Source organism: Cyprinus carpio, unplaced genomic scaffold, assembly GCF_018340385.1.
Source record: "Cyprinus carpio isolate SPL01 unplaced genomic scaffold, ASM1834038v1 S000006493, whole genome shotgun sequence".
Lineage (NCBI taxonomy): Eukaryota > Metazoa > Chordata > Actinopteri > Cypriniformes > Cyprinidae > Cyprinus > Cyprinus carpio.
In genome coordinates, this window is record NW_024879166.1 from 10371 (window position 1) to 17936 (window position 7566).

At 39.9% G+C, this 7566-nt stretch overlaps 1 long non-coding RNA gene across 1 annotated transcript; it reads right to left on the minus strand.

Annotated features, from left to right (window-relative positions):
• Positions 1–857: 857 nt before the first annotated feature.
• LOC122143726 lies at positions 858–6765 on the minus strand. Its single transcript, XR_006159331.1, has 3 exons — positions 6683–6765; positions 2951–3129; positions 858–923 (listed from the first exon to the last, which is right to left on the minus strand). It is a non-coding gene; the product is annotated as an uncharacterized LOC122143726 (long non-coding RNA).
• Between the last annotated feature and the right edge of the window lie 801 nt (positions 6766–7566).

The following is a 7566-nucleotide window of genomic DNA, read 5'->3' on the forward strand; positions in this document are numbered from 1 at the left end:
AACCGTGCAAAAGATAAGTAAAACTATATATGGTCTAGAAAGCCTATACAGGTGATTGCTCACCATGTGTTCGAAGTTGAGCACTCGCGCAGCTTCTCTTCCTCTCCGTCCACAGTCACGGCGATGTTGTCCCCCTCCTTCGATGTAAGCGGCGCTGAACGCGTCTGGGTAGGATGTAGCGCATGATCTCGAACAGCTTGCGCTGCACTGCATGTGGTGCAGCGTGAGTTTCACTCAGACGAGGCTCGATGTGTCTGTCTTATACGCGTTGAACGACTGGTGGAAGATGTTCTTCATGATCTGAGTCAACGAGAGGAAAGCTCAGTCTCTCACCCGACAAGCTCATTATTACATACACACTCCCTCCACACACACACACACATACACACATATAGTGACAGTAACCAGGTAACAGCATGTGTCTCTGTGAATTACATTTCCTGTGACGGCTGTGTCTTGATATATCTTGTGTGTTTTTATCTCTTTGTCACTGTTTCTTTCTTTAGCTCTTCTCTCTGCATTGAACATTGTTTCACCATTGAAACACCAGCTGACATTATTTCCACTACATTTCAACGTTGAACGTCAATTGTGTACTGGCAGGGGAGGGCTAGTAGAATATTGGATTGGAGAGCATAAAGTTTAAATTCGATTGAGTTCATGAGTCTAACAGATGCATGCTGGGATTGAGACGTCTTACTGAAGAGTTGGCCGTGTGGCGCAGGAAATGCATCATTTTGGAGTCTGCGTCGGAAGTGCAGGCCAGAGCCATGCAGCGGTTCCGGAACGTCCCGTAGATCTTCAGGTGGAATCCAGGCTTCGCTGCCGGCTGAGAGGAGCTGCGTGATTCCCTCACACGTGTCGATCCCGTACGCAGACAGATCAAAGTACAAACTATGTGCACGGATCTCTGGTGTAGGAACCTAGAAAGCAGAAAAAGATCAAATCATTATATTCTTGCTTATGTATGAAGCACATTTTACTACATCTGGACCAGTATTCCATGAAAAGTATGGAATCAGATTTTGAGAGAATATATATAATATATATAATATATTTTTTTTTTTTTTTTTTTTTTTATGAAATCAGTGAGAAACATGCAATGTGAAGACGACGAATTTCTTAAAGGTTTACGGCAGCAAAATCCCACCCATCATTTCAGCATAAACATCAACACAGCTGAATCTCTGTTTAATCTTTTTTTTGATTTTACAAAGTTTGTGGACTTTTCAGCAGCTCTTGTGTTCAAAATTTTAAGGTAGAGTTATAAGTATTTTGCTAACCTTTTCACAACAATTTAGCATTAAACATTGTGTTTCAAACATTTTTTTCAACATTGAGACAACATCATCCAACATTACTTCAACCACATGTGGTTACCAACATTCTTCAAAATATCTTTCATGTTCTGCAGAAGAAAGTCACATTTGGTTACCAACATTCTTCAAAATATCTTTCATGTTCTGCAGAAGAAAGTCATACGGTTTTGGAATGACATGAGGGTGAGTATGAAGATATAAACTCGGCAAAAACTGGAATTGGAGCTCACAAAATCCTCGGTATTCAGAGCCAAGTTTCAGTTGCATTAATTAGACTGAAACCTTGCTTATCTCTGAACCTTATCAAGGTTTGCTTAAGCTTTGTTTGATGAATTACTGTATACATAACACAGACTAATGAAACAAGATGCTAGCTGACCTTGGTTATCTGCAGTAGCTAACCCTCTATAACACATCTGCTCAAACAAAAAGCCCATTTATACAAACCACTTATACATTCTAAACCTGTGTAAAACAATCAAAATTATACACAGAATCACTGTTCCTCATAACATGTGCTAGCCTCACCTGCATAATCAGTGTTTGTTGCTGGCAGAAACAGAGTCTATTATTATTCATAATGGCTTTATTTTCCTAACCCATATGCATAAAATGAATCAGCCCAGTAGGACCCTGATGACCTCATGACCACAGAGCGGCTCGGACGAACACTCATTCATATTCAAGAACACAAATGAGAGATTTCTGAGAGTAATAGCATGGAAGAGGAAAAAGGTTGCTACTGAGATATAATGGTGTGATACAGTATAATGATTTAAGGAGAAAGAAAGAAAAATGCACATGCACTGTAAAAGATGCAGCGCTCAGTAATGGTTTTAAAAAAGTGCAGCACAGAATGCGTCCACTGCCATGTTGCCGTCAAATAAAACAGTTGCCATGCCAACTTGCTACTGTAAACAAAAGCTTGCAATGCTTGCCCCGCCTCCGGGGGTCTTCTGATTGGTCTGCGTGTAAAATTTGAAATTCTTTTAACTTGACACGGCATCTTAAAAAAACATGGCACTCATGTGCGAGATGTTGCAAAAGAGATGAGACGTGAGCGCAATGGTCAGTCACATCCGGCTAGCACGTTTACATAGAAAAGCAATAGAAAAGTAGCACATCGGAATGGAAAAACACATTCTGTGTGAACCGCCCCCTTATTTTTTGTCAAATACAGTAAAATGTACTTTAGTTCATGTAATCTCAGCATACATTCAAATATATATTCAAAAAACTACGTTTGCCATAAATTGACATTTTTAATGTTCAAACAAGTTTACTTCTTAAGGTAACAACTATCTGTACTCACTTTTATAGTGTATAGAATATAGAAAAAAGTATTTTGCTTTTTTATTAAATTAAATTTTACATGGATTTTTATTTAATATAACCTTGACAAAGATGTGTGCTTAATTGTACTGAATGGGCACTTGAAAGTGTTTCAAATGTTAAAAGTATTATTATTATTTTTTTTTTTAACTGTACTTGCAGATAATATGACATTAATAAAAGTCCCCTTGAATTTCCATTTACAGCTTGTCACGCTACTAATAGACATGTAGCAACAAAGCAACGAAACTCCAATTTCAATTTCATGGGACTTGCATATAAGCATGTATGTACCTCACCTGTCTCTGGTCCGGTCTTTCTATAGTAGCATTGGCGCCGTAAGCGCGACATGATTCCACGATGTAATTCAGCGCTGATGCCCAGCACCAGAGCAGGAGTCTCCACACGAACCGTCAGCAACTACAATCACCCGCGGCCATTCACCCCTCGGCATCTTCCTCAGGTACTCCTCGCTAAACTACAGGATCACAGCAGAGAAAAACATGAATCAAAAACATTCAGTGCAACCAGTGAAGAAAGATTCCCAATCAAATGATTCTTATGAGCAGGTTCTTTTGAGAGAATCAAAAACATGCAGCACGGTCAGTACAGTCTGATTCTCAAACTAGTGATTCTGAACCAGTTCTTTTTAGTGTTATCAAAAACATACAGTGTCCGAGACACAATACAGATTTCCGAGACAGTTATTTTCAGTGATTCATATACACACAGTGCATCCAGTGTAGTCTGCTTTTTTTTGAATGTATGGCTCTTTGAGACTGTCCTTTGTAGTGAATCAAAGGAACGCCAACCAATAACTCTTTTGATCCAGTTCTTTTAGGTCATTCATTAAAAACAAACAGAGATGGTTGTTTTAAACGAAACAACAATATTCAACAGGCACAATATAGTCTAATTACTCTCATGTTCTTTTAAGTAAGCACAACATGACTCTGACTCCTTTTTAGTGAATCAAAACATGCTGTGCATCCAATAGTCTGATTTCCAAATTAAATCAAAACAATCAACATACACAGTCCAATTATTAAACAAATGGTCCATTATGAATCAAAAAAAAACATAATGTTTTATAAAATACATCTTTTGTGTTTTTCATTGTTTAAGTACTAAAACATCATTATGTAGGACCAAGTATTGGATTGGAATTAATGACTTTATGCCATTAAGCCAAACACTCGCTTCTCAACAGCAACCTGTGTTTAACCTGAGTAAAGGTCTTTAAAAGTATCAATCATTCATTTGCATAGACAGCGACAAGTAAAGACTCTTATTTATCACTGATAGTGTGTGCTCCTCCAAGCAGAAGGACATTTTCTTTAAACCAGACTGGACAGCTTGTCACCCAGAATAGCTCTAAAGAAATGAAAACTCCAAGTCTGGCTTAGTTTATTGGAGCGTGACGTGAGCAGTCCTAGATACCTCAGAGAGGGTGGCATAAATAGACAGGCCTGGAGAGTCAAGGCCAGGGCCAGAGGAAGAAATCCATCACACAAACTTGGAAACACTAACCCTCACAGTACATGACTCAGTCTGACATACTGAAATGTCTTACATACTGAAATGTGAAAATGGTACAAAATATAAGCATGTCACAAAGTATGTTGCATTCGCAATCAGTTTTTTATATATAAAAGTGACATTCAGTATAATAAGTAGTTTTACTTTATTCATTATTTCATGTAAAAAAAAAAAATCAAAAAATTTAAAGATGTATTCTCTTTAAGCTGGATCTTTTGAGTAAATTAAAAAACGCACGATATGTGATGAATACAGTCAGATTGCAAATTGATATTGAGTTGCTATTTTTCTTTACAAAAATGCATGGAATTTCACATACAGGAGGCCATTGTTCACCTCCCAGAGCCGTGTGAGGACACTTTTTTTATGGAACGGGCGCTTTTTATTTCACGTCTTTTGGACTGAAGCAATGCAACAACCGCTGACTGAAATGATAAAGCTTGAAGGATCAAAGACAATTTTTAATATACCTCTGACTGGATCGTCTGAAAGAAGAAAGTCATATACACCTAGGAGTGCAACCGGGGATGAGTTAAAACGAAAGCCTATTTAAATTTTTGGGTGAAACTAACCCTTAATGTGTGCACTTTTGTCAAATGTATTGTCACTGCAGTATGCTTGTGAATAATATAGAATAGTATGCTACTCTGAACATAGTCCATGAAACACTTAAGTATCTCAGGCTGTAGAATAAATACCACAAGACAGTGATTTCTACAAAAAAAAAAAAAATAAATAAAAAAAAATCTTTGGTTCACGTGACAAATTGCTTGTCCCGCAGAAGAACACAGACAAGATAAGATGTCCCAAAGTGTCCCAAACAAAGGCCTGTCTTGGACTGAAAATAAATCCTTTCAGCATTGCAGCAACCCATACAAGAAAGAGCACTTTTAAATAGCAAACAATAGAAAATACTGCTGAACCGTTATCACAAGACCAAAATACGAGACCGAGAGAGAGAGATCTTCAATGCTTAGCTGTCTGTACCTTGATGAATGCCTTACCCTGCACCTGTTAAACCATAATCACACTGATCATTATATGAAAGACATCATGCAATTAGTATAGCGGGCACTAAGGTGTTGTAAGTTAATGGTGGGCAAACAGTTTGAAAAACTGGCGTCACAGTAATGTCCTGTAAATCAGAGCCATCTTTCAGAACAGCGCCCAAATGCTGTCTCATGGAGATAGAAATTCGACATTGGTGCTTGTATTTTTATGCCTGAGGTAATTGCTTGCTCTATCCCCACCATAAAACCAAAAAACACACCATTTAATTGCAATCTTTCACGACCGACAAACGTGACCCACCACGCGAACGCCACCAACTACCTCCGTGAGCAGAAAACCACGGTGTCAAGGAAACAGATTTTAATTGATGAAGGTCATTTTTCTGCAAATGGAACAGCAGCTTTATTGAGATCCTCGGCCTGTGACTCTGTCTGCTGAGTAAACATGACTGAACTGTAAGGCCATTGTCTCTGCTCAGCAATCTATTGGAATAAGCACTTCACTTATATTTGTGGTTTCTAAAGCCAGTGGCCATCCATCCACCATTGTGTATTAGTCAGTTTGTACTTTATGTATATTTTATATATTTTTTATTCTTATTCATTCAAGTATATAAAGACAATAACAATCAAACAATATTTTATTTGCACCATATTGATTGTACACAACTTCATTGTAATTTGTGTAAAATGATATTTAAATGATTCCCTATTTTAAATATGCTTAAAAAGTTGATAGAATAGCACGCATTTCCTAAAGCGTGGATATAATTGTTGTCTCAGTGTTCTCTACCATGTTGACAACTGAAAATATAATTGCCTTGTCAGCAAAAGGTCAAAATTATTTTCTATTTGAAGACACCGGCTTTGATACACAGGCGGATCTACGGGGGTCCTCTATTGTTTCTAAACTGCACATTAGTTGGTGCTTCTCAAGTTGGTTATTAACTGGTCAACTGATTATGGCGGATTCAGGCTGGTCAAATAGATTGTTTAAGATGGTCATTACTGGGTCAGTGGCTAGTTTAAGCTGGTTATTATCTTGGCCAAACAGGTTATTAGTGAGTGTAGGTTGGTTTATAAGTGGTCCAACTGGTCATTGCTTATTCTAATGCATTGTGTTAGATTGTTATATGCTTGTCATTAGCTAGTTTAAGCTGGTTTTATTGGTATGAAACTGGGTATTAGTTGTTGTATGTTGGTTATTAACTGGCCAAGTTGTTCATTAGACTGTTTAAAAGCTGGCTATAGCTAGTTGAAATCTCGTTCTATTAGCTTGGCCAAATGGTCTCATGCTCTTGGGAAAACGCACCCCAGGTTATGTTGCTGATTCAAGTTCCAAATCACCGCAAGCTTTTCATGCATCTTAATTTTGAAGACATGACAGGTCAGGACAGGTGTAATAAACAAACTATATAATAACTTAACAACACATGGTTCTGATTTATTTGCCAAGCAACTCCGTAAGAAACTAAGACGTACCTTTGTACCCAAATGGACTTTCACGTCAACCTTTTGCTTCTTCTGCTCCAGGATGCTCAACAAATACTCCTGAAACACTCCGATGTTTGGTGTGAGCAGTGCTCGTTGTGCCAGCAGCCTTCCATGTTTGTCAAAATCCACCCCCAGGTCCAGGAGGAAAGCGGACGCTGGCGGGGGTCCAGCGCGATCTGCTGCGGTCTGCAGAGCAGCGCGCTCCGGTATCCGCGCTTCATCCAGGAAGCGTCAGTTTCAGCACGCTTGCCGGAGCGGACAGCGACCAGAGCCGCGGTCAGCCCATCGGACCCGAGCCCACGATCAGGAACCGACGATCCCGAGCCCGCCAGCTGGCCGGATCCCGATCCAGGCTCACCTTCACCACCACGTACAACCAGCCCAGCGAGGTAAAGTACTGCGGCGCGGTGTCGTAAATACGCCAGCGTCCAGCGGTACGAGATCCCACGGGGCTCTCCGCTGCTCACCCGGCGACCAGATCGACGATCGCGCTCGTGTCATAGGAACTGAAGACAACACGCTTCAACTTGTTTAGGAGCTTTGTTGCCATCGCTGTCTGCCACGTTACATGTGGGAGGTGAAGTGAACGCCGAACACGCTCCCTTCACGAGCAAGTGTCTCTCTCTCGGACTCAATCCGCTGCTCTTTCTCCTCTCTCTCTCTCTCTGCTCCTCGTCGTCTTCCCACTCCTTATTAGTGCCCAACGTACGATCGTCTCTCGGCCCTAGCTTTGTACCTCTCTCTCTCTCTCTCGCTTCTTCCTATATAAAGAAATCATCCTGTACATGTTCGCATCCAGTTTTTGTTTTCTAAGCGCACTGCTGTTTAGTTCGGCTGGCACAGCGGGTGTCAATAATGTGTGAAAATATTAA